We start from the raw sequence: 26526 nt of genomic DNA, 5'->3' as shown, positions 1-26526 counted from the left end.
TCTAGATCCTCAGAAAGGGCCACAACATCTAGCAAATGGTTAGTCCTAAGTACCCAAGATAAAGGAAAAAGCATTGACTAGAGTCAAGAGCTAGTAGAAATGAAGATGGAGCTAGCTAGATTGCAAGAACACATGTTCAATGTGTGCATTGCAGTGGAAACCACCTCCTAGCAGAGTGTTAAGAGTCTTGGTCTCGATCTTGCATGTGGACTCACCATATGAATTTTGATTAGGATGGGATCCCAAGCCTTGGGCTTGCGTCTAGGGGTCTGGTCCCCAAATACTATCTAGTGTTTTTGTATACACTAAAAATTCCCTAAAAAAACATTAGTTCGGAAGGATTTTGTAGCTTAGCCATTTGTGTAAGTGTTTTTGTTAATTATTTTATAGTTGAATTTTTTGTATTTGTCTAGGTTAGGTTTTGTTTGGATTTTTGAGTATGGAAACTTGATAGTCTTGGTCGAGATTGGAGTTTTCTTAGATAGGTTGGAGCTAGAGTTTATTGACAATCATCGGAAAAAGAAAGAGTGATTTAGACATTCAATTATTGGATAGGTTGGAGCTAGAGTTTATTGACAATCACCAGACATTTTGAAAGAGGTATAGTTTATTGCCAATACTCTTGCACATCACTGGGATTTTGGGTTCAAGAGCACTTCACATTACACTTGTCGAATAGATTTGGTAATGGTGCCATGCATTGTAGACTTCCAAGGAGACTTCCATACTCGCAATCTTAAAACTAGTTGTACCTAAGGAATAGGCCACCGAATTTCTTTGAGGGGAACCCCATTGGCTCTTCCAGCACCTAATGACGTGAAACTAGCCATCCCTAGGATGGAAATTAACCCCAGAGGCATACCTAGCCCTCTTGGACCTTTTGTAGACCACCCACCACCAAGCAATGCTCCAGTCCACTATGTAGAGGAGCCAAATGATGAAGAGGCATATGTGAACCCTTACGTCTCATATGATGAAGAGGGAAATCCCATCCTTATGGATTATCGACCAGTGCCAATGATGGTATTAGGTAGAGGTAGAGGTAGAGGTAAAGGAGGGAAGACCCACGAGCCGTGGACTTGTGGTCACCCAAGGCACATTTCCTTGTACTGCCCCGAGAGGGAGAAAGGCAACTGAGAAAAGGCTATCCTTAGATGAGCAGAGTGTGGAATCACCCACCTATCTGTTGATTTCACTAGACGAAAACCATCCTTTAGTTTGGCAATCGTTCCATCATTACCATTGAGACTATTTGGAGTTAAAACACTCGACGGAGAGGCTACACCCATCTTGTTGCATGTTATGACCCAAGAACAAACGAAGTGGGTTGGCATATCACTGCTAGGGCCTAGCAACCTAGATGAAGCCTCAATAGGAAAGAAGAGTCATAGGCAAAGGAAGAAGAAAAGCAAAACAAAGGTCATGCTTAAAACTGAGAGTGTTATGACACTACCCCCGTAGGGAAGAAAGTCACAGACGTAGAGGCAGAAACATATGCTCCTAAGACTACAGAAAAAGGGAGTGCTAAGGTTGGGGAGTACCCCAATTTGAAGCACCAACTCAAAGCCATAGATAAGATCAAGGAATGGGTGAGAGAAGCCCAAGAACACTTAAAGGATACCGAGCCCATCTCGGAGGATGAAATCAATGATCTCTCTAGTGTGAGCACATTGGTTTCACCTACGTGAGACTGAAGTTGAGAGGTGCCATTGCACCTCAAGTAGTGCCAAACAGACAAAGCTTGAATGCCATGGGCTAGCAAGCTACCAGGGCCATTGGCCAAGGAGTAGAAATCAGGAGATAAGCAAGCCATTGGCAATCTTCTTACGACACTAGTAACCATTCTAGTGACTTTAAGCTTAGGAGACTTGCTTAGGTTGCATTTGATGCTGTGACAAGAGTTGAAACAGTGGATGGAAGGACCACTTTAGTAAGGGGTAGTTGACTTGCATGACCATGACACAGTGATGTAGATACCAAGCTTGACCCTGCACTTAGTACCCAAGTCCTTACATGTCAACGCTTTCTGGGAAGGCATGGAGATGTATAAGTTCTTGTCGGTCCTAGCACTAGGCTCAGGGGGGTCACTCTATACAAATCCTATATATCACGTGCGTTCATGGCATGTTTTATATATCCCTATCTGACCTTTTTTGTGATATTTGTTTGACCCTTCTGTGTTTTTTACCATAATTAATAAATCCCTTTTTGTAAGTTATTTTTTTAATACAAGAATTTAAGAGACCCTTATGTAATAAATACAAAACACTAGTTTTATCGTAAAATACTATTAAATACGCATCTTCATCTCCCTAATATCACTTGCCACACTTGCTAGACTATTCTCTGCATGCATGCTATCCCAAATATCCATAGACACACTTTTGGCCATAACTTGATGAATACAAGTCCAAATGGAACAAAGAATAGCTCTATTTTAAGCTTATGATGTCTAGCTTCAAATGAGATGCTCGTTTCAATTTAGGAGTAGAAATACCCCTCTTTGTAAAAGGATTTCCAGATCTGTCCACAGTGGACTCTGCACCCTGTTTTTACTCTATTTTGGCCCTGTTTTACCTCATGAACAATGTCTTCTACCCATAAGAAGTTGAGAAATGCTTCAGATCAGTAAGTACATTGATAATCCAAGCATAATCTCTGCAAATAAGCCCATAATACTCCCAATTTTTGCTCTACAGTAGTCTAACTATCATACAACAAAAAGGTCCACTGTACTATAGGGGTTTAACTGCTGTAATGATTTAGCAATCTGTGACTGTAATGTTGGAGTCCATGCATCAATTAGGAGTACTTTTGGGAGGACTGATTTGGGCTATTGCATTAATTTCCTGGTATGGAGATTGTTTAGCATGATCATGACATCTCTCTCTCAGACATAAATGCTTTTGCTACATTCTATAAAACCCCTCCTGTCAAAGAGCATAGATGACCCTCTTGCCAACTTCACAATGTCAGAAGGTTGAAGTATCTCTTGTAAGTACAATCATCAAATTTGAAGAATCCAAAGATGCCACAATAGCAATGAGTAAAATCTCTAATGATCAAGTCTGTTAGATGAAAGTTCTTCACCACATGTGCAATGTGTCCTTTCAAATCTTCCTTATATCTTATTGGAACAGATGAACTAGCTATGCCTTGTGTCTCCAAGGACAAAAAGCTTCCAACTCTCCTCCTTCCAGCCATTGAAATGATAACATCACCTGGACTTTTTCCATGGCTTCTATGGTAGATATTTGAAGTTGGAATCAGTTCTATAGCTGAAAAGGATGTAGCCCTTGCGTCTAATTCTTGCATGAGTGATGACGCCCCTAAATAAGATTTAGTTGAAATCTTACTGGTCTGCACCACTAGCAATGAAATCAGTTCTATGGCAACGTTGGATGTATGCAGATCACTAACTGATTGAGTAGTATTAGGTGCATGCATAACATGTCCCCGTGACCTGTAATATTGTGATATGGAACCTGAGAATGATGTCACAGAACACATTTCCTGCTCTCTGCATAACTGGTTCTAGGAACATCATTCCCACCTTTATGAATATTATCATAGTTCTCCACGACTCTCTCATGCACGAATAACTTCTGTAAGCTTTTAGCCTGCTACTTCAGGATATTCCCTTCAATTCTTAGATGTTCCTGCTACTACTACTCTGAACTTTCAAGGCTTGATGAAGAAGCTTTAGATGACCATTACAAGTAGAAGCCCCTGCATCAAAGTCCCTTGGCCATGTTTGATCTGGTTTTGCTCCCAATGGATCACTTATTCATCGGCTAGATCTTCACAGGGAATTAGTCGAATCATTTGATTGTTCAACAGTTGTGAAGCCATGGTATGCTGCCTTGGGGATTCTGAATTCAATTGCACCTGTTCTTCCTCCTAGTGCCTTACGTGTTCTGCATCAATTTCCAGAGAGTTACAAGGAATGTCAAGCTCTGTATACCAGCTGGTCCATCTCAGATTGCCTTGTTTGATAATTAAAGGGAGGGATTTTTTAAATATTAAATGGAGTCCTTCCAAAACCTGCATCCTAGAGGATACCACCATGGTAATCTTTTATGCACCTGCAAATGCAAGACTGAAGCGCATAGAGATACAGGCTTCAAGAAACTTTTGATGCATGCCTCTAGGAGCATGAAAATCAATAAGCAATCTCATCAACTTTTGTCTACTGCAAATTGCAATTTGTGTGCTGGCATTGGTCCCCTGGCCAAAGTTGAGATAGTAGACGATGGTTGTTAAGGTTGATGTAGGAGTTATTGGCCATATTAACCTGATCTCAGCAAATGAGGGAGGTTATCAACAGTCAACATTAGCCAGATCCAAGTCCTTGCCACTAGAGGGGTGGCATGCCAGCAAGGCATGGACTCCCTTTTCCCTTTGTAAAGTGCAATAGACCTGAATTTGACAGTTGCAAGTGGAGCTACACCAGCTTAATAGGGCACAACTGATATTCCATGTACCGAACCTACAAATGATAGCTTGCAACTAATGGAACAGTCAGAAGGAAGTGAAATGGGAGGTCTAGTGGCTTCATATGAATCTTTTCGGCCTGGATTTTCAAAGGCCAATGCATGGATGAAGGTGGAGTACCATTGGCCGACTACAAAGCAGCACTTGCTAGCACCAGATGATGCTGAAGATCTGCCTTGTGAGCTCCCTTCCAATGAGAATAAATCCCAGAAGCCTTCTATTTGTTGCTTCTTCTAAAGAGGCTGCTGATTGTTAACACTGTAGATCTTTAGAGAGTGCTCTGTAGGTCTACAATTGTGGCACTTCCCAATGCTGCACATTGAACCATGATTGAAGGCTCCCCGGTGATCCTGGCAGATAAGAAGCCCTAGGTCTAAGCCACGCTTTAGAAAGCAATAACCGATGGCACCTATATCCAACAAGCCATGCTTGCCACTCAGCTCAATGAGTTTGTCAAATCTGCAAGACCATCACTCACAGCACTAACTTGCATCCAAGCTTTTAGAGTCCGTGTTCTGATTTGTGATGCAATATAGCACCATAGCTTGCTGGTGGCTCCAGAGACCTTTGACATGCTTCCCAATCTCCCAAACTTTGATTTGTAATGCAATGCAGATAGATCACCGCCATAGCTTGCCGGTGGCTCCAGAGACCTTCAACATTAGAGGCATCTCAAAACCTTCAACATAGCATACAACTAGATAAACTGAGTCATTCCATACAAGCTATAAGAGTTGGCCCATCCCACGGCTCCATCATTGCAGAGAAGTACTCATAGAAAGACTTCTGATAAGGCTCCATGTTTGGGTCATTTTGCCATGCCTCTAGAATCATCATCATTACGACTTTAGGGAGGTTTCAACCACTGCATACCAGCAATTCCAGTACACTATCAAAGGCACTTGCAACATTCATCATCAGAGATCAGTCCTGCACATACAAAACTCTTTCCAACAAATAGTATTCCACCACTTCTCTACATCTAAACAGAGTCCATAAGTAAGACTTCAAGTTCAAATTCATGAAAACTTGAATCTGATGAGCTTGTGTCAACTATTGGTAAAAGTTTCTACATTTCATCTGGTGAAAGATTCAACGCCTTGCATTTGAGAAGTCCCTCCCGAGCTTGCATCTTATTTATCAAGGAAATAGAAAGGTTGAGTATTTATCATGGAAACAAAAAGGTGAAGCTAGACCCTTGAATACATAGTATTGACAGTAGAAACTATTACATCACAACAAATTGAAACTATTATTTTCCTTCGTAGTCCCCTGAGAGCATGCATCACACCAGAACAATTAGATGCAAGTCCTAACCAACCCTTTTAACAGCCCAAACAACACATCAGTATGTATCGTTCTTTCATGTGTCCCATCAAGCATGATCAGAGAATAAGCTGAAAGATTTACCTCTCTCAAGAGCATACTAGCTATCATGTACTTTATTACTGTCTTTAATACTGTATTCAGATATCCATGCCAAATACTTGTCTTGACATCTGTAGAGCCTTCTTGTAAAGATCATTACAAGGTTCCTGGATACACAAGAACCCAAGTTATTGTAACAACCTATCTCAATAAAGCTAATAAATCTCAACAATGACAATTAGGCTGGCAATACCTCATCTAAAGCTTGCTAAAAGCATTTGGAGGCCTTTTTGAACAGTTCATTGGCCTTCTTAGGCTCTGTTAAGAGAAATCTGTTAGACTCTGTTAAGAGAAATCCATGTACTTTATTACTGTCTCAAGAACATGCCAGCTATCTCAAGTACCTCTCTCAAGAGCATATGAGCTGCCATGTACTTTATTACCTCTCAGGTCCAGATAAACCATAATATTGCATTTAGATATCCATGTCAAATACCTTTCCTCATATCTCTAGAGCCTTCTTGCAAATATCATTACGAGGTTCCTGGATACATAAGAACCCAAGTTACTCTGATAGCCTATCTCAATAAAGCTAATAAATCTCAGCAATGACAATTGCCCAAGCACCACAGTGTGTTAAGAGAAACCCATGGGAAATATGGGCATTGCCTAAGCACCTAAGACCAAGCACACTTTAGCTATAAAACTAAAATATAAGAATCTCCATTGTACTACCTTCCACCATGTTGATAGATTTGTGGCCCTACTGAAATTGTACCAACTCTAGAAGGGCCCCTCCCCATCTCAAAAATGTGTATCCGAAAACTTGTTTGATTCAAGGTGCTGCAAAAGTAACAAAACAAAGGACTCCATCATTTCTATTTCTATGAGCCACTGACATTGACAACAATATCCCATCTATTTCTCTGAGCCATTGACATTGACAACATGCACATGTACAAGACGACTATTGTACTTACCTGGCGATGTTCCTGATAACACAAGAACGAGTCCAAAAATTTACCAAAACCAGACAAGAATATACAACATGGCCAGATATTTTTGTAAAACCTTGTTGTAATACATGACAAAGAATAGAGTTAGAACCCATTTTCTCACTTGCATTCAAAACCTTACGATAAAGCACACTAAAACATACCTGAAGTACTAATTTAAACCCACTTTCTCCACCTTGGTGCAAAACCTTGTTGTAATAACTCTAAAGGTGTAATACTCGATGCTTTATTTGTAGCATGCTAAGATATAGTAATCGTGTGAGAGCATGCACTATCACATCAAGTCTAAATCCCATCTCAAAAATCCCATCTGAAAATAAGTACAATGCAGTTTAGAATTTTGTTACATTGCATCTATTTCTATGAGCCACTGACATTGACAACATACACATGTACAAACGACTGGAGAAATTACCTAATGATGTTCTTGATATTAAAATTATGGGAGGTAACATGCATTTAACAGCAAAAGAAAGCCAGCATGGAAAATGGGTCTTCCGTCAAATAACACAAGAATGAGTCCAAAATCTGCCAAAACAACACAAGAATATACAACATGGCCAGATATTCCTGGAAAACCTTGTTGCAACACATGACAAAGAATAGAGTTAGAACCCATTTTCTCGCTTGCATTCAAAGCTTATGATAATGCACACTAAAACATACCTTAAGTACTAAGTTAAATCCCCTTTCTCCACCTTGGTGCAAATCTTTGCTATAATAACCCTAGAGGTATAGTACTCGATGCTTTATTTGCCGCATGCGAAGATATAGTAATCGTGTGAGATTTGCACTATCACATCAAGTCTAAATCCCATCTCAAAAATGTGTATCCAAAAACTTGTTTGATTCAAGGTCCTACAAAAGTGATAAAACAAAGAACTCCATCATGCCAACTCTATTCCAAGCAAAACCACAAAGTTGTGCTTCTTGTATGAGAAAAAAGAAGAAATAAAGTGTAATAAAAGATTAATAAAAGTACAAAGAAGAAAAACATACCAAATGTTTTTAATGCCCCTTCACAAAGTCATTGAAAACATTCCAATCATTCTCATCTAGTTTGTACTTGTTTGTATTGCAATCGTAGGTCAGATTTGCCAAGGCAATGATACTATCAATGTCTATCATAGCAAGATCCGTAAGGTCATATGTAAAGCATCGTGAGCCTTTTGTCTTTTGGTACCATCCAAGTTGGACTTCCACTCCTGAAGGCCTATCTGAAAGGTTGAACCCTCTCCTATACTCCACATAACCCCCTCTGACCTTTCTCCTCATCTTTTTCACTCTTACAAGATACCATATAGCATGTGTCCTTTTCTTAATTTGCAAAGAGCTTAGTTTGCATTTTCTTGTGCTCTTCCTTGTTGTGTCCTCTTGAAAGTATACAGCACAATCTGATCCTATCCCAAATAGATTCTCATTTGACATAGCCAAAGGCTTCTCTTCCTTGTTATAGTATACTCCTTGGTGAACCCCAGTAAGTCTATCTTTTGAGAGTGTGGGATTTCCATTGAACTGACTCACTAATGTAGACTTGAAGAAACATTTACCCTCAGTAGAAACAACTGGGTTCACAGCTTCTTGTTCGTTTAGCAAAGAATCCACTACATGTCTAATCTCATTCAAGCATGCATCATTGTCACTATCCTCACTATTTATTGAATCCTGACTACCTGGTTGATCTTCTTCTTCTGAGTCAGATTCTTGTGCATATGCATCTGTAAAGCTAATTGACCAAGGCTCAAGCCACCATTTCATTTCATTCTTGCCCTTTGGTTTTACATGTAATCATTCACACATTTCATGAGCACTTTTCAGCCCCTTCTTCAAAGCATCAATAATTTTATCATCACTTGATACGCAATCATAGTCTCCTAGATTAGCTTCTGGCATGTTGTCTTTGAGATTCAACTCCCTCCAAACATGCTCTTGCTTCTTGTGCGCTCTTGCAAAAAAAGGACCATTCTCTTTACACTCCAAGTAGGCAAGCCTATTCAAACTCCCAACAGTATGCAACATATCCATCATGTCATACAAGAAAGGTATAGTACCTCCATTTGATGCCATATAAGAATGCAACTTCTCTATTGCTTCTTCTATTTGTGTCTTGTCATCCTTTTTCAATTGAGGTACTCCTTTGGGAATATTTTCTTTTTTCAATCCTCGAGTAACCATATACTTGAGCTCATGCTTCTTACTCTCCAAGACATGGAACCTCATGAAGTTAGAGAAGCAATTGTAAGCTGTTATCTTTTCTTCTATCGAGCCTTTACCATAAAGCTCATTACATTCGTGACACCAAATTCGCACATGAGGAGCCCCATCAAAGTCTTCGAAATGCAACTCAAACCTATCATCCCTCGATATTGCCATTTCTTTGAGCTTTGATCTAACTCTCTCACATTCTCATTGCCAAACTTCAAGAATATCTAGACTCAATAGTTTACTACTCAGCTTTGTAGTCATATTTGGTTCAGCCTCACAATCTGCATCTGCAGCAACCGATTGAGAGCAATGTTTTTTATTTGGAAGGGGAGGGAGAGATTCCTTTACATTGCATAAGTTTCGTTTGACGCAAACTAGGAGCTGATCATTGATTGTTCATCGTCCCTCTTGTCGCTTGGTCAATGCATACCCTTCTTCATCAAGAAACCCAAAAGGCTCCAAGAGAAACTCATCCCCTTCAATCTGTTCTCGAACATGAGAGAATGTGGGTTGGCTTGTGTCTATTCTGACTCTAACAAGGCCTATTTCCTCCTTGCTCTCACCATCGATCACTTGAATCCTAAAAAAGAATGCCATGGTGCCAAGACTCCTATGTAAAAATAAACTTGTACAATCTACTTCCATAGAAACAAAATATTCATAAATATGTGAGACACACACACACACACACACACACACACACACACACACACACACACACACACACACACACACACACACACACACACACACACACACACACACACACACACACACACACACACACACACACACACACACACACACACACACACACACACACACACACACACACACACACACACACACACACAGAGACTTACTGGATTCTTTTGTTAGTCGATTCTTGGACAAACTACTATACCTGTCAAGGCAAGGGTAGTACAGGGCAACTCTCATCATGATGCTATCCAATGTTGACTACATATAACACAACAGTGTATATCACACAAATGTGTATATATAAATTCCCACCTACCTACCTACAAATACATATGTGCATTATAACAATAACTTAGAGAACGAATGCAAAATTATAGTAACATTCCATGATTATATGAGATTGCTAACAAACTAACTGTTTAGTTTGAGAAGTGGTTTATAGATATATTTAAGCCCAATGATAAATGAAGGCAGGTTACAATGTGATGTTATTTAAGCCCAATACATTAGGAGCAAATGACCAGTAAAATAGGTAGTACTTTTGTTATTCGAATCAATCGATAACCTGTACATTTTATATCATATTGGACACCTTACAAAGCATGGGATGTTCAAGCCACTCCAAGGTTGAACGGTATGTACATAAAAGTAGCATGATGCCATATGGCATCTGAACTAAATGTCAATTACATAAGTAAAATGCTTATGAGCAGAGTAATTCTTTCCTTTCTGAGGACTGGATGAAAAAACTGCTTACAAGCCAAATCAATGCAAGTGTTAACCCTCAGACAAACAAGGTGGAAATTTTGGAAAAGCTAAAGCAGAAGACAAAGGCCAAGGCAAAGTGAAACGGAAGACGAAGGCGCGCCAAGAAAAATCTAAAAACACATGAAGCACAGAAAAGTCCTAAATAAGGAAAAAAGGCGCACAAGGAAAAGCGTAAGTCAATACTTTTGTAAAAGAGCGCAAGCACATCATGATTTAATTCAAGGAGCACCCCCGTGCAATTTGTAAATGTAAACGGGCAGTGGAAAGGAAGCTAGGAAGATAGAAGGGCAATGGGAAAAAGGGCCGGCCATGTAAAAAAGGGGATAAGGGGATGGTCGCCCAAAAAGGATTTAGGGTTTTGTATATAAAGTTGAAAAGTGAATGAGAAGCTCATTCTTGTGTGTGGCCAAAAGTGGCTCTCCTCTTCTTTTTCTTCTTCTTATTCTTGCTTGCTTGAGCTTGTGCTTGAGAGAGGGAGTGTGAGAGTGTGAGGGAGTGAGTGTGTGAGGGTGAGGGACCAGGGAGGAGAAGCTCTCCATCTTCTCCTATCTCCTTCTCTTCTCTTCTCTTCTCTTCTCTTGCTCGCGGTGATGGAGCTTGGAGCGTGGAGCTTGAGGATGGAGCTTGCTTGAAGCTTGCACTTGAATCGTGGAGCTACTGGAGTGCGCGGGAGAGGAGGTAACTCGATCAGCATGGAGGTAAGCTCACTACACCCGTCGATATGGATGGCACGTCGGCTATGTGAGAGGTAGCCATTAGTGCTCGGTTTGGAACACTTGAAACAATAAGCGGTCCGTGGGTCTTGGCGGTTGAGCGAAAGCTCCCACATTTTGGTTCCGTTTACCAGGACTAACAGATTCAAACCTTGAGCCCTTGCGCGCTTCGAATCGAGCATTGAAGTAGGGTTTTCCCGGAACCGGTGCTTGAGGTAGATAGGTAGGAAGCAAGGGAGTTTGAAGAGGTATTCGATCTCCTTAGCAAGTAGGTTTTTGTTATTTTGGACTTGGAAAAGCATGATGGAGTAGTGTAGGTATTTTTCTTATAATTTTTTCTTGCATTTAGGAAGGATAGGAGTAAAACATTGGAGCAAACAGTAGGGTTTTCTATTGCTATATAATAGGCTGAAACAGGGAAATAGGGACAAAGATTCAGATTTGTGGTTGGAAGAGTATGAGGGATTAACTTCTGAGGTCACAGCAGGCTGGGATGGGGCAATAAGAGGCCCAGGGAACCAGGAAAGCCACATTTGACATCTTGCCTTCTGAGAAGAGAGTGAGCTTGAGAGCAAGGGAGAGAGCGAGAGAGAGAGAGAGCTACGGGGAGATCATTGAAGTGCTGATCGATTCGAATGCCACATTGATACCAGGTATGCCTAGTAGTTACTTCTATTGTTTTGCACCTATTTGGAAGGCACGGGATGATTCCGTGGAGTAGGCGTTGAACTTGAGGCATCACGCGCAACCCGCAGGCCATCATCTGCATCGTCGAACAAGTCTGTCCGATTCCCAGAATCGGACCATTCAATTTCGGGGTCGAACCGTCCGACTACTAGAATCGGACCACGCTATCTAATCCGATTCCCAGAATTGGACCACTGTGAGAATCGGACCCAGTCTCAAAATCGAGCACTCAAACCCTAGAAGTCAGACACATTGAAAATCGGACTTCAAAATCGAACACTTGGACCCTGGAAATTGGACACAAGGAATCGGACGGCTCAGAATCGGATGCCTATCAAATTCCAATTCTAATAATCAAACATCTGAGAATTAGACAGAAAACTATCAAAATCGGACAAGTATCTAGAACACAAATTTTGACGCATCTAAACCCCGAAATTGACCCCAAAGGCTATGAGCTAAAGGCACATCACAGATCCATCACTGGGCTGAAACTTAGAGCAAGTAGTTCAAAATTTGGCTATAAACGGTCCTCCAAATTGCACATGGTGTTTACCGTAACGGCCCTGTGGGCTAGGGGGACTGCCCCCCCGAACCCCCGGAGAGGGGGCTCTACCCCCTTCGCACCTCCCCCAAGTAGGTTGGAGAGAAAATGCGCGTCGTGACAGCTCCTCTGGATTAGGCCCTAGTGTAGTAATGGCTCTATACAATCATAGATCTTCACTTACAAAGCAGCAAACAGAAGCCCACACCCAAACAAAGACAAAAAGAGGCCCTACAACCTCAACAGGCCAATCTAGCCATCAAGGGCAAAAAGGCCATACCATGAGAACACAAAGACATTGTGTTCAGACCGTGTCTAGTAAGAGCAAAATGCAACATCAGCAAGCTACAAATGCGAAGATGACTAGACATGACACTCTTGATGATAGATGCTCCTTGAATAGCACTACAATGACGATCCAAGACATCAGTGGAGAATCCGCATCTGGTAGTGCAGTTGGGGACTCAAGGGCATTTGTCAAAAGGCTTAAATTTATAAGCCAAGACCCGGAAGACAAAGACATAGTATCACCTGCTTATCTTAGGGTCAAACTCACCACGAAAAGAGAGCACACTATCGATGCTTTGATTGATGAAGGATCATATTTTAATATCTTGACCTATGAAGCATGGACCCTACTAGGCCAACCAAAGCTCACACTGATTAATGCAACTCTCAGCCCTTATGGGGGATACCCACAAGCACTCATAGGGAAGTGCAAAATCCTTGCGACAATTGAAACTGAAAGCTTGCCTATCCTATTTCATGTTCCTCCAAATAGTGTTAATTATGGGAAGGAAACCCTCCTTGGAAGACCCTTCAAAAGGGCAAACCAAACGGGACCAATCGGAGAGTAGATCCTCAGCCTAGTGTGCTTGATAAGTAGATAGTAGATGTTATCGTTGAGGATACCTAAAAGCCACTAGTGCACAAGGAGCCTTTGATTCCCCAAGAGGATAGCAGGCATCATAGGCTCAACATTGCTCATGGCAAGGTTAAATGCTTAACAAAGCAAATAGCAAAATCATCTAACAACCATGAGCAAATCTCCCAGTCAATGTCAAAGCCACTTAGGAGTCCCAAGTCTCCTACACCCTCTTCCCCTAAACTGACACAAGAAGCACAACAGTCATCAAGTGCGGCTACTCAATCCCAATCTCTACCTACATCAGAGCTTCCAAATGTCCAAGAGGCAGGACACGACACTACCCTTAGCTCTCAACCTAAGGATATGCCTGTGCAATCCACCGTGGCTAGCTCAACTAATAATCAAGTGAATGCTCTAAGGACAACAAAAGAGATGATCACTTCCAATCGACCTAAGGACTTGACACTGCAATCCACCAATAGTAGCAAGTCCACTGAACTAGCTGCTACTACTTCCAATCAGGGATCACAGTAGTCACAGCCCTTGGCCGTGACAATGCCCCTTGCGGACGTGTCCTTAGTAGTTTACCCGTGGAGGAGGTGTCACAACCAACTTCATTGACAACTCTAGCACTTCCAAAGAGCCTAAAGTCTAGGCTGGAGGAGTTAAACAGAAGGGAAGAGCTAGACTCTCCAAAAAAGGAGGCAGTTGTACCCTCACAACCTAGCGAGGCTATTCAGTAGGCCATGGCTATGTCCCAGAAGGATACACTAGAGAAAGAGAATGCTGAGGCCCAACCAAGCACATCAATGGTTAACCTAGTCCAGGGTCCTGAGCCATTGAGAGATGCATCTTCATTAAAAGAGGAGAAAACAACGAAAACAATAGCAGTTACAGGTGGTTGTGGACCCCAAGAACATTGACACCAAGAGCGCTGGAGAGATGAGGAATAAAGCATCGAGTCCATCCACCAATGACCCCATTGATGCCTCTCCTAATAGCAATGAAGCCTCAAACACATCTATGTGCTCTGAAAAATCAAAGCAGTCGTTACCATCAACAGTTGCTTGCAACACTCAATCCACCGACAACAGAACCCGCATTGACCAATCAAGAGTGGATACAACGCTATCACAATAGGGTGACAAATGTATACCAGTCACATCCAAGGAGAACCATGACGCAATAACGAAGCCTCAGGAGAAACATGGAAACCCCAAGAGCATAAGAAATCCTAGCGTTGACCAATCTTGCTCGTCTAGGCCTGAGCCCCCATCTATGCTAAAACCTAGGCAAACTCCTAGAACCTTGCATGAGATAGCAACCAAGCAAGCCCTCATTGAACATAGAAGTGTCGCAGAATTCTTAACCGAGTTGGATGCTAAGCTCAAAGTGTTCGCACATGTCTATGTCCTGGCAGACATGGGCACATTCCCTAAAGAGCAGCTTGAAGAATACTTACCATTTCCCTTATCTTGGGAAGAGCAAGAACATCTTGACGAGCACTATAACAGGCTCCTGTATGAACGCATGCGACTCATCTCTGACGAGGAAGCCGACGAGCTACGCTTAACTGTAACATTCAATGATGTGCTATGCCAACCAAACCTCTTAGAGATAGAGCAACTAAAGCGATAATTAGAGGGTCGAAATCAATTCGAACAACGTTGGTGTGAAAACCGCATTGCAATGGCCGAGCTAGGAGCCCAGATCATGACAGTCTCAGAGGAGCGATTGGCCAAATGGCGGTCTCAAAGAGACCCAACCTATGTGGCACCAACTTCCTTTCGAGTGGTGCTGACTGCCATTCGGGGTATAGACTTAGCTGAAATTAGCCAAGAGAACTCTCTGTCTGATAAGGTTCTCACTAAGGAGGAGTTACATATTGCCAATAGACTTGGACAAGGTTCCATGCTACTCAATGTTGCAAAATATCTATCGGTATTGAGTAAGCTGCCACAAGTACTAGATGCATGTGCCACACTCCATGGAGCTCTAAAATTGGCTTTTATCCTCGAGAAGTGACACGGATTTGTAAATATGTACATAAATAAACAATGAATTTTGTGACCCTGTATAGACAATGTCAACACACACAAGCAATGATAGTCAAGTGCAGGGAAAAGAGTTGGATTCAACAGGCTAAGCTCCTCAGGTCCTCCTCTCACCACACATTTAGAAGTTGTGTGACCATTCCCACCTCCAGATGGAGGGCATGCAACCCTCATCACCACCATAGGAAGCTCTGACCAACATCTCTGAGGGTGTAGGTAGGGTACCGTCCCTTTCTATACACCTTTCCCCATTTCCGGTCTATCCTTCCGAGGATGAGCCCTGCCCCACTCCATGACAACCAATCCACGCAACTTAGCATGAGTGAAGATCTGCTAATGGCTGGAGGCCAAATGAACATCATCATGGGGGCTATCCCTCTACAACAGACACTGCATGCCTCACCTCTCCCCTTCTCATCATGTGCACTTGATGACCCACTGTATAATCCCTTCCATGCGAATAGTTTTATCCTACCTCAAGGCCTAATCCTCGGTTTGCATATTGCAGGTCCCCTTACGGTAGCCGACATGGAGCACCCAATGAAGCTAGCTTGCAAGGACCCTATTCGTCGTCGAAGAAAGCATGCATCACAAGCGCCCCCACCAAAATGCTACATGCCTACTCTAAAGAGGTACACGCCGAAAAGAGGCCCTAAACGACACTGCCCAGGACGCAAGCCAAAAACCACCCAAGCCAAGGGGAAGAGGGCTCAAGGGAGCACACGAGGTGTGGCAACACCAGTCGTGCAGGCTCCCATCAGACGCTCAGGCACTAGGTGTTCGAAAGAGGAGAGGGTAGCTTGAGACAACTAGGAATTTGATGCATTGTTTAAAAGCATCTTGGAAATAGTTGCAGCCAGGGACTATACCATCCGGGTCCCAGCCGAAATTTTCCCCGCCCAGCCTCACAGGAGCCCCTCACTAGCACAGCCTTAGTCGCCCGAAATTTTCCTCGCCTAGCCTCACAGGAGCCCCTCACCAGCACAGCCTCTGTCACCTGACCACCCACTCGCCCCGACTCGTACAAATAGAGTAGCCCCATGTTGTATAAAGGGCTTATCAAAAGCTACCTGGCCATGACTTTTTGTCTTTAAATGGTTAAGTGCTGACATGTTCCCCGATTGTACAAACTTTTCATATTTGTATTTAATATATTTCACGTCTTTAGCAAAAGAAAAAAGCTAATCAAGCGCAGGTGATAAGTATCTAAGCCAACACCATGGAATTCAGATAAGTGATGTCTACTTGTGTTGCACTGGTTTATTCTAGTTGCGGCATATGCCGTGCATATACTCTCATGAAGTGACAAGTGGATGCAGGATGACATATGTCTTTGTGCAAAATTGTTCAATGCCCAAGTCATCGCAAGACCATCGACCCCACAAAGAGCCACGACAAAGCCACGCTGCCAAAAGCAAAAATCACATGTGCAAGTGCCCATGTCGAATGGGCCAAAGCATGATCTTAGCCACTTCCTCTTTTTGGGTTACACTCTATGCCGGGCACTCATGGCAGCTGTTACCCCAATTGTACCAACGTCGCATGTTCCAAAGAGGGTTGCAATATCTCAAGTGTATCTCCCCATCTCAATGACTGCTCATAGGCCTAAACCCTCTTATGAGCAATGATCAACTCTTACCTTGGCCTCAGACTTAGCTGAAAAATACGAGGGATGACTTGGTTACTTGCCTTCAATGTTTGGATGCTACATTTATTACACTTGCTAAAAGCTATGACCGATTAGACCTAGGCCTTTTAGAAGATCCTTTAGCAAACGAAGGTACAGACATTGCCTTGCTATTAGGAAGAATCAGAATCTGTATTCGTTCAGGCTCCCTAGGTAGTTGAAGAGTTGATTGCCACTGAGATTTCCCATGAGAAAGTGCACAAATGATGACTCATCACATCATATGATAAGAGCACGGTCCTTGCCACATAGACCAGGAAATTGGAGAGTTGAAACAGCTTGTAGAAAGTGACTCCTTTTTCTTGCAAAATTGGTATACTTTTCGACTTCAATGGGAGGTAGAGGACTGCCAAATCATGACCAATGCTAAGCAGAGACATGCAATCAAAACCTCGAAGCACGACCCAACTTATGTAGCTCTGACCTCTTATAGGGTGTTGACCACCATTTGTAATTGACCCCTAGAAGAGCACATCATGACCCACCCATTTTTAGATTGCATTTTGACTGAGGAGGAGTTACACATTGCCAAATGAATAGACTCTGGTGACTTCCTAATGGATGTCCTCACTTACATCACCCACATAGACATCTGAGACTTGTTGACATGGACCATTATGCTAACATGGAGTACAACCTGAACTTCTACACTTAGCTCATGCGAAAGTGAAACACTATGAGCATGCGTTGAATGGCATTAACCCTTCAACCTCTAATCCTAGGAAGGATTCTTCTCATTTCCAAGGGGGGAGGAGATAAGATGTGGAGCATAAAAACAAACCCTAAACCTCAATCAACATCCAAAAGCAAAAAAGAATGGATAAAAATCAACTTATGATTGAGGAAAAGTGTCATAAATTTTTTGGGGAATGCATGGAATGTTTGAAGGAAATTTATCTTTTTGTACTTAAGCATTTTAGTTTTCCATAAGCACACAACCATTTTCTACGCGTCTTTTCGCAAGAAATTATCTGAAGAACACTAATGGTGAGCTATGGCTTCATGATAGGCACCTACAATAGCAGGACATGAGAAAACCATCAAGTTGCCATTCTTAGAGGAAGAACAAGTATGGCCTCTCAGTGGAGACAAGGGCCTTCAACCAATTCAAGTTCAGGCACGTCCTCAATTTGGAAGATGTAGCCATGGAAGAGTAGGCCATAAAGCAGATTGTGGATCAATGCAATTTGCAGAAGTATGTGGAGAAAGTTGGTCGAGTGGTGGACTATAGTAAGTGCACAGAGTTCCTTTGTACCTTCAACAGGAACCACGGCACCATGCTGTATGGCAAGGAGAAGCCACCCACTAAGTGGAACTTGAGCTCACCTTGGAGTTGGTGGAGAGAGTGTTGGGGCTGGCCAACAAAGTTGAAAGATGGCCGAAAAGGGATGTGTATAACATGCTAGGAATGGACAAAGTTCTAGTCTACACTAATGATGGCATCGGCTTAGCTACTATCCCTGACTCAGAAGTCAAGCTACAAGCCAAGATGATCCATGCCTTGTTTTCTAGCCAAAGGTACAATGCGCTAATGAGCAGAATCAATGTGTCGATGTATGCTAGAAATAATTGCAACCAAATCTTTAGATGATGAAGTGAACTTGAATGGCTTTATGCAGAAGACCATTGAGACATCAGCAAAGGCATTGGCTACAAGTGGAAGACCCACAGGTGGAGAGTTCCCAGCCTCCAAGGTAAAAACAAGGTCATCATCTAAGGCCTTGACCATAGGATTTGGTGGGGCCTTGACTGCCATCATCAAGGAGGCATTGGGGGAAGCACAAGGTGAAGAAGAAGTTGATGAGATACTAGAAAAGTCACCTCTCCACCATGAGTAAGAACGGTCTAGTGAGAGATTTGTGTGTGACGAAGAAGGAGAACAATAAACACAGTCTAGCCATGGAGGGGCTAAAAAGTCCAAGAAGAAAACCCCCCAAGAGAAGGCAGAAGAAGAGAGAAGGAAGAAAGAGAAAGTCGACTTGCAAAAGGCACAAAGAGAATCCAAGAAGGCTGAGGAAGAAAGGAAAAGAAAAGAAAAATCCGAGTTGGAGAAGATAGAGGAGGAGTCTAAGAGAGCCAAGGAGGAGAGGAAGAAGAGAGCAAAAGAAGAAATAGAAGAGCTACGGAGGAATGAAGAAGAGGACATAGCTCGAGCCACACACATGTCAATAGAGTAACAGTCCAGGCAGGAGGAGCTGGTTGCCATGAGCCCACATAGAGAAGAAGACATGGAACAAGTGCCCAAGTGCCAGAAATCATGCCACCCCCAATAAATAGAAGGCAAGGGCAAGGGATTGATTGATCCTATTCCATCTGTCCTAGTGCCTACCACCCCAGTCTCTCTACACCCACCCAAGGCACTTCAACCACAATAGATGTCAGTAATGTTATGGCTTGGGTGTAGTTCCTTGTCAAAAAAGAGATAGCTCAGGATGCAATTGAAGGAACCCTAGTAATGGGAACAAAGAGACTAGTAATTGTTGCAGATGCTGAGTCAAGTCAAGATCTCAAGAGACAGAAGATAGAAGCATCCACAATGACTATCCCTATAGCATTGCCATCATCCATTAATTATGATGGTTATGTCAAAGCACTCCTTTCACAGCTAGAGAGAGCAAAGGAGGAAAAGAAGATGGCTATTGCCAAGTTAGAAGCTGAAAAAGAGACAGTAGTGGCCTTCCAACTCAAGAGAACCCGCCAAGTGGCTGATTATAAAAAAGAAATAAGTGAGCTAAAGGCGGAGCTTAGAGCTAAGGAAAAGCAAGAGGAAAGCTCGCAAAAAAGGCTTGAAGATGAGAATTAGGAGATGGTAGGATTTCAAATGGAGTATAAGCTCTTGATCCCGCAACACAAAGAATTGCAAGGATAGATGAAAAGAGTCCAGAATGCCATGGAGAAGTTGAAGCAGGAGAAGAAGAGAGGGCCTAAGGATATCAGGAAAATGTAGAAATTTTGGAGAAGAGGGTAGTTTTAGAACTAGAAGAGTAGAAGAGGCTAGAAAGAGAAATCGAGGAACAAGAGCAAAGAATAATGAACTTAGCTCAAACACATAGTGAAAGCTTGGAAGAGATGAAAAGGAGAGCATATGAATGAGTGGGTAGGAGTGAAAGAAGAGTAAAAGACCTAGCGAGCTATCTAGCCCTTGCAGAAGGTGATAAGATGCTAGCAAAAAGCAGGGCGCATAGGCCGCGCAAACAAGCTTGGAAGCCCAACAATGTGCCTTCCTCAGTACTATCTTGGATGTCAAACAATCGGAAGAGGAGGAGGCCATTGATTCACTAAAGAAAAATTGGAGATCACCCATAGGGATCTAAGACATGGGCTTCACATCCAACCACAAGTAGTAGGAGCTAGCCCAAGCCTAAAGGATCAAAGAAGCTACTTGCTAAGTGTAGGTTTGAGAGTCCAAGAAGTGGACTCTCTAGGATTCAAGGATAGCCACAAGAACACAAGGGAGAGGAGGTGCAAATGTTGACCCAAGAAGCAAGACCAAGCTTTGAAACGGGGTAGCAAGATGAGAAGATAGTTCCACAGCCTCCCTCTCCATGGCCAGAAGTACAATAGGAGGTAGACACCACTGCTGAAAGAAAAGCAAAAATCAAGAAGAAGAGAATGAATATGCTGGACCGGGCATAGAGGAGGTTGAGAGCTCAACCAATAGTGCATAAAGAGAATGGCCGTGAACCCTTTGACTTTAATTTCTGATTCCCCACTACACTAAGCAAAGTGCTATCAACCAAGGTGGTGGAAGAGGTGATTAATGTAGGAAGAAGGCTGGGAGACAGGTGGGTTTCTGAAAGAGAGAAGAATCCTACTTTATGGGGAATAGTACTGGGAGAACAAGGTCATGGAAGTGCCAACCAAGGTGGGGAAGGAGAATCAGGGACAACATCTCAAGGCTGGCATGGGTAGTTGTTCAATGGCTAGGTAATGATGTGCGCTACCCTCTTAACATCTTTTTGTGTGGCCCTCTTAGAGGACATGAATGATAGTAGCTTCACTAGCTACAACCACCCATTTTTGTCCACAATTCCTCTCAACGTTCAATTGGGCCTAAAAGGATATATGTAGGGGAAAAGTGTCCTTACTAAGTCTCTTAAACCACCCAACTTCTCCCTCTCATGACCATGCTAATGAAGATTAGTTCATTGTTATAATTTTTAAAAAAGGACGACAAAAGAAAGAGAAAAGAGAAAAATGAAAGAAAAGAATAAGAGAACAGAGAAGAAAATCACAAGAAAAAGCAAGAAACTCATGAGTGCCACAGTCATTGCACCTAGGGGTCCTCAAGTTAGGTGCCTCTGGTGGCTTTGGTTAGTCGGCTCCATCCCTAAACCCCTAGCCCATTTTGATTCCACATTTCACGTTGCTTAGGATGCATCAAGGGCAAGACATACCTAAGGAGGTCACCCTCATGGTTAGACCTGTCTCCCTAAGCTGCACTCATTGTACCTCCCTTCTGCAGGAACTAGGTCCTCAAGTGTGGGACAACACCTAGGCTTTGCTTGTGGTTCTTGCCTTAATTGTGGTTCAACCCAACTCCCAGTTCCACTAGCACAAGCACAATGCAACACATGGTAAGGTAGACACACCCCCTAGGCAGCGTACTTTTCTTCTCCTTTTGCAGGTAAATACAAATGCTACCAACCATTGACATCGGAGGCCCCACCATCCACTTGACATACCCTCGGCCTCCACCACTGCAAAAGCTTCTCTTCCATGACCAATCCCCACAAGGCATCATCATCAACTCACACAACCACCCTTCAAATCACTAAGTCCTCATCAACAAAGACCCGTAAGTGCCATGGGACTTCTAAGAGGGGGGTAATGTTAACCCCGATGCGAGATGGGAAAAATAAAATTAAAAAATACGAAATAATTCAAAAAAAGATGGCTCGATAAATGAATAAGAGAGGAAAGGCCAAAAGCAGAAAAGGTCAAGTTGAAGGCAAAGGCACTACTAAAATTTTGTAAAAGAGAGCCAGGCTCCCTCTTGTGCAAATGGTAAAATCTAGACAGACATAGGTGAAGGGATAAGGCAACTAGAAGGGAATAGGAAAAGAGGACCTTAGCAAGATTCCCAATCATATACAAAGGAAACAGGTACCCAAGGGATTTAAGGATTGTATATAAAATCAAAAAGTGAATGAGAAGCTCATTCTTTGGTGTGTGGCTAAAGTGGTTTCTTCTTCTTCTCTTCTTCTCTCCTTCTTGCTTGTGTATGCTTGTGTTTGAGAGAGGGAGTGTGAGAGTGTGTGAGGGTGAGGGACTAGGGTGGATAAGCTCTCCATCTTCTCCTCTCTTCTTCTCTTCTCTTCTCTTCTCTTCTCTTCCCTTCTCTTCTCTTCTCTTCTCTTGTCTCGCGCGCCGCTATGGAGGATGGAGCTTGAAGGAGGAGGCTTGAGGTTGCATGAGCTCGCATCTAGGATAGTGGAGCTATCGAAGTGCTTTAGGGAGGAGGCTACTCATTTGAGCATCATGGTAAGCTCACTACACCCGTAGGAACGGAAGCACATCGGCTAGGTGAGAGATAGCCATTAGAGCTCGCTTGAAACGCTTGAAACAATAAGCGGTCTGTGGATCTTGGCAGTCGAGCGTAAGCTCCCACTACAATTCTTCTCTACTTTGTGGTACTATGATGGCATTTACTAGAATTAGGATGATTTTGGGCTAAAGGGCACAACAATAGCTTGTTAGGTACCCCTTGAAGAAGTACACATTGTACACTTATATATAAGTATATATAATAAAAAATAAGGATACCATTCATTATACCCACTAAACTCTCTTATGTGCTTCTCTCTATCAATCCTCTTGCACTCCATAGCTCCGACCGTGCATTCCACCATTGCCTCCCTCTTAGTTTGGTAATAATAGAGTAGAGTTTATGGGAGCTCATGCTTGGAGTAAGGAGCATGAGGAATAAGGCTTTATCACAAAAATCAAGGATTCAAACTCTTCTTTCAATATTTATTCTTGATGTATGCATCTTGAAAGAGGTGTCACTCTCATTATCAAGCTCTACATCTAAGTCAAATAGATTCTTGGAGCAAGGAGCATGAATACTAAATTTTTATCACAAAGATCAAGGATTTAAACTCTTCTTTTAACATTTATTCTTGATGTATGCATCTTAAAAGAGGAATCACTCTCATTATCAAGCTCTACATCTAAGTCAAATAGATGTTTTGGCTTGAGGATCCATTGGGACTCGATTTAAGGACATTCATAACTTAATTTGGTCAAATTTGGATAGCTCTTTGAAATTCTCATATTTTTAAACTTGAATTTATGAGTGTGGTCACATGAACCTTAATGGAAAATAAAAGAGTAAAACCTGAAATAGTGTAAAAAGGCACCTGGAATTGGTATTTTCGCTTCTTAAATTATATTGCCTACAAATTACTTGAAAGATAACTTATGAAACATTGAGATAAATATTACAAGTAATATTTTCATTTTAGTAAGATAACAAGGGATTGATAAGGCTAGTTTTTATGCACGGCATGTGTAAAAGCATGTTAAAGACATTGTTTTTATGGTTATGATTGTTCTTGTATTTGATGTATGATGAAAAATATTATCTTATGATTATATGCTTGTAATAGCTAGATGGCTTATTGATTATGGTGATGTAGGACATTTTAATCCCTAATCCAATGCTCCTTACCATTTGCAGAATGCTAAAGACTCACTTGCAGGCCTATGCTCTTGTGGGAGGTAGGTGGTTTTTTGGTCATGAATCACTTGAGAGGACAAAGGGTCAAGTGGTAAATGCTCCTATTATATAAGATGGATCTGGAGACTCAAGGAATCTTAGCGGGGCTTTGAGCGAGTAAATTCCCTATTTTTTGTAGGAGCATGGTCACATACCACCCAACATTGCGCGATCGAAAGGTCCTATTCTAGATGGGACGATTGTCTTCTACACAGAGAGAGGGATTTTGTACCACTATGGGGAGTTACGATTTAATATATTATATAAAATAAAGCACTATTTTTCTAAGCGTTTGTCATATACTAAAAATTGCATTAATGAACCCTACTTAATATGATAATAAAAGAAATATATTTTTATATGTACCAATAGCGTGGTAGCATGCTCTTCTAATTAGATAACTAAACCAAACCCTATCAAGGAAAGTGAAAGGCCTCGTACTAATGATTGAGTTTCTATGGATGGGTGGACTCAATAAGTTGGCTATCTTTCTTAGCCACTTGATAGAATTATTAACACCCAACCCTTTGAATTTGATGGGATAGTTATGGCCTTAACCCTTAACACCATTTTAGGGGGGGCAAAGCTGAGGTTTTACCTCATGGTAGAGAAGTTGAGTACACTTTCCCTCATCTGTCACTCTCTTGGAACCAAGTGTAGTGTTAGCCCTACTCTCTTGCTTCTAATTAGTTGTGAAGTGATCCTTCTTAGATGGGCACTAGACTATTGTTAGGGGTGACTTATCTTGCTTCCCTTATGAAGTAGAACTAGGATTTCCATGCTGAACTAACTTCATCATTTCTCAAGGAAAGATTGGGTGGTGATGTGCGTAGATTTCAATGGACTCCTAGCGGACCCCTCTAGGTTTATTGGAGAAGGAATCTTACATGTGGTATTAGATCCATGATTTAAAACATACGTGATCAAGGAATAAAATAAATTAATTAACTAACAACACCTATTTAAATCTTGATTGTTTGTTTTTCACTGGTTCTAGTGAGTGCACTATGACCCATAGGAAATTAAAGATGAAGAGGCTATACAATTAAGGGAGTTTTTTTCATTGATATGTCAGTTGGTGTTAGACTTAGGCGGCTTCTTGTATCAAGAAGCCATATTTGAGATATTGAAAATATTTATTCCTCTAAATGTTTTGCAATCTTGCCAAGGTAGGTGATACATAAGTGACATGTAGCCATGAAATAGATCACACATGAGCATATACATAGACCAAAACTTATTGCTCCACTATGAATCATGGAGGATCCATTGGGTTGAGCAACTAAAGATAGTCAAGTTATATCTTCTAGCTATTACTTTTGATGAATGATTGTTGGCAATTGGCAACCAATTGGTACCCAAAGCATTGTAGGTCTATAGGCCAAGTATTGCAAATAGTACCGTATGAAAGAGTAGTTATAGTGGGAAAAAGGCCTTCATTTGGAAATGGGTATTGGGGATACCTTGAAAAGCTTGCTAATAAGTATGTTATCTATTGTGCTAAAGAGTGTCAAGAATCATGTGGTGGGGGGACTTGCTTGGGCTGCTATGCCAAACACACACCATACACACAAGAGAAAGCTCACTCAAGAATATAAGAAGAGAGATGGAGACCAAAACATTTTCTTGCTGGTTTTTTTCTTTTTCTTCCACACATAATACAATGTAAACAAAGTATAGATAAGATACAACATAAAGGAAAGTGGCCTATTGTTGGGGGTAAAGGCGCCTCCGCCTAGCCGCCCGTGTATTACTACACTAACAGTCATCTCCACTGCACACTACAGGTGGCGGGTGCCCATCACCGTCACTTTATTCTTTATTCTTTTAGTAAAGGAAGGCCCGATCACACATTGTGGCTGTTGGAGTTTCCATTTCTTGTCTCTCTCTCTCTCTCTCTCTCTCTCTCTCTCTCTCTCTCTCTCTCTCTCTCTCTCTTGCTCTTGCTCTCCCACCATAGCTCTCAAGTCGAAGCTTTGGTCCTTCTCTCCCTTTCAACCGGTATCAGAGCTCGGCTTCCCGACTCTTGAGCTTGGTTCGTGGCATTCTTAGCTTCCCATCGACTTCCCACTCGCATTGGGTCTCCTTCCCGGTAACCATAGCTCATTCTCTTCGAGCTCCCGTCACTCCCCGGCTTCCCAAGCACCTTCCTGGCATTGTTGGGCACCTTGAGGGCATTACATCAGAGATATTTGATCATTTTCTTCAGAGTTTTACTTCAGTTCTCAGGTCTCACAGGCTATAAACAAGTTGTGAGCAGCCATAGCTCACACCTCTTGAAGCTTCCTTCACATGGATCTTGCTTCTAGCCTATCAAGGCTTGCTGAGGCTTGGTGTAGGCCTTCTTTGGCCCTCATTTGTGCCCCCTTTGGGCCCCATTGTTGACACGTGGGATAGCAGACCCCCCCCCAGCCAGCTCACGTTTTTTTTGCGTATGTTTCAAATTTTGGCCCAAAAAGCACTCTTTTTGTCATATCTCAGGCCGATTCAGGCAAGGTAAGAGTCTAAGTTGGGGTTTTGGCACGCTCCGGACTCGATGGTGATGTCGGATTTGCCAAATTCTGATGACAGAATCTTTTGCAATAGATTTCAGGTCTAAGATAGCATGTATTTGTATGCCTATGCTTGTTTGGGCATGACTACATAACTGATTTGATGCCTATTGCATCCCGATTGATTGGGGGATTGAAGCTACATGT

This window comes from Lygodium microphyllum, chromosome 21, assembly GCF_053477565.2.
Source record: "Lygodium microphyllum isolate KBCC chromosome 21, Lygodium_microphyllum_v1.1.10, whole genome shotgun sequence".
Lineage (NCBI taxonomy): Eukaryota > Viridiplantae > Streptophyta > Polypodiopsida > Schizaeales > Lygodiaceae > Lygodium > Lygodium microphyllum.
This window is presented reverse-complemented; position numbering follows the sequence as displayed.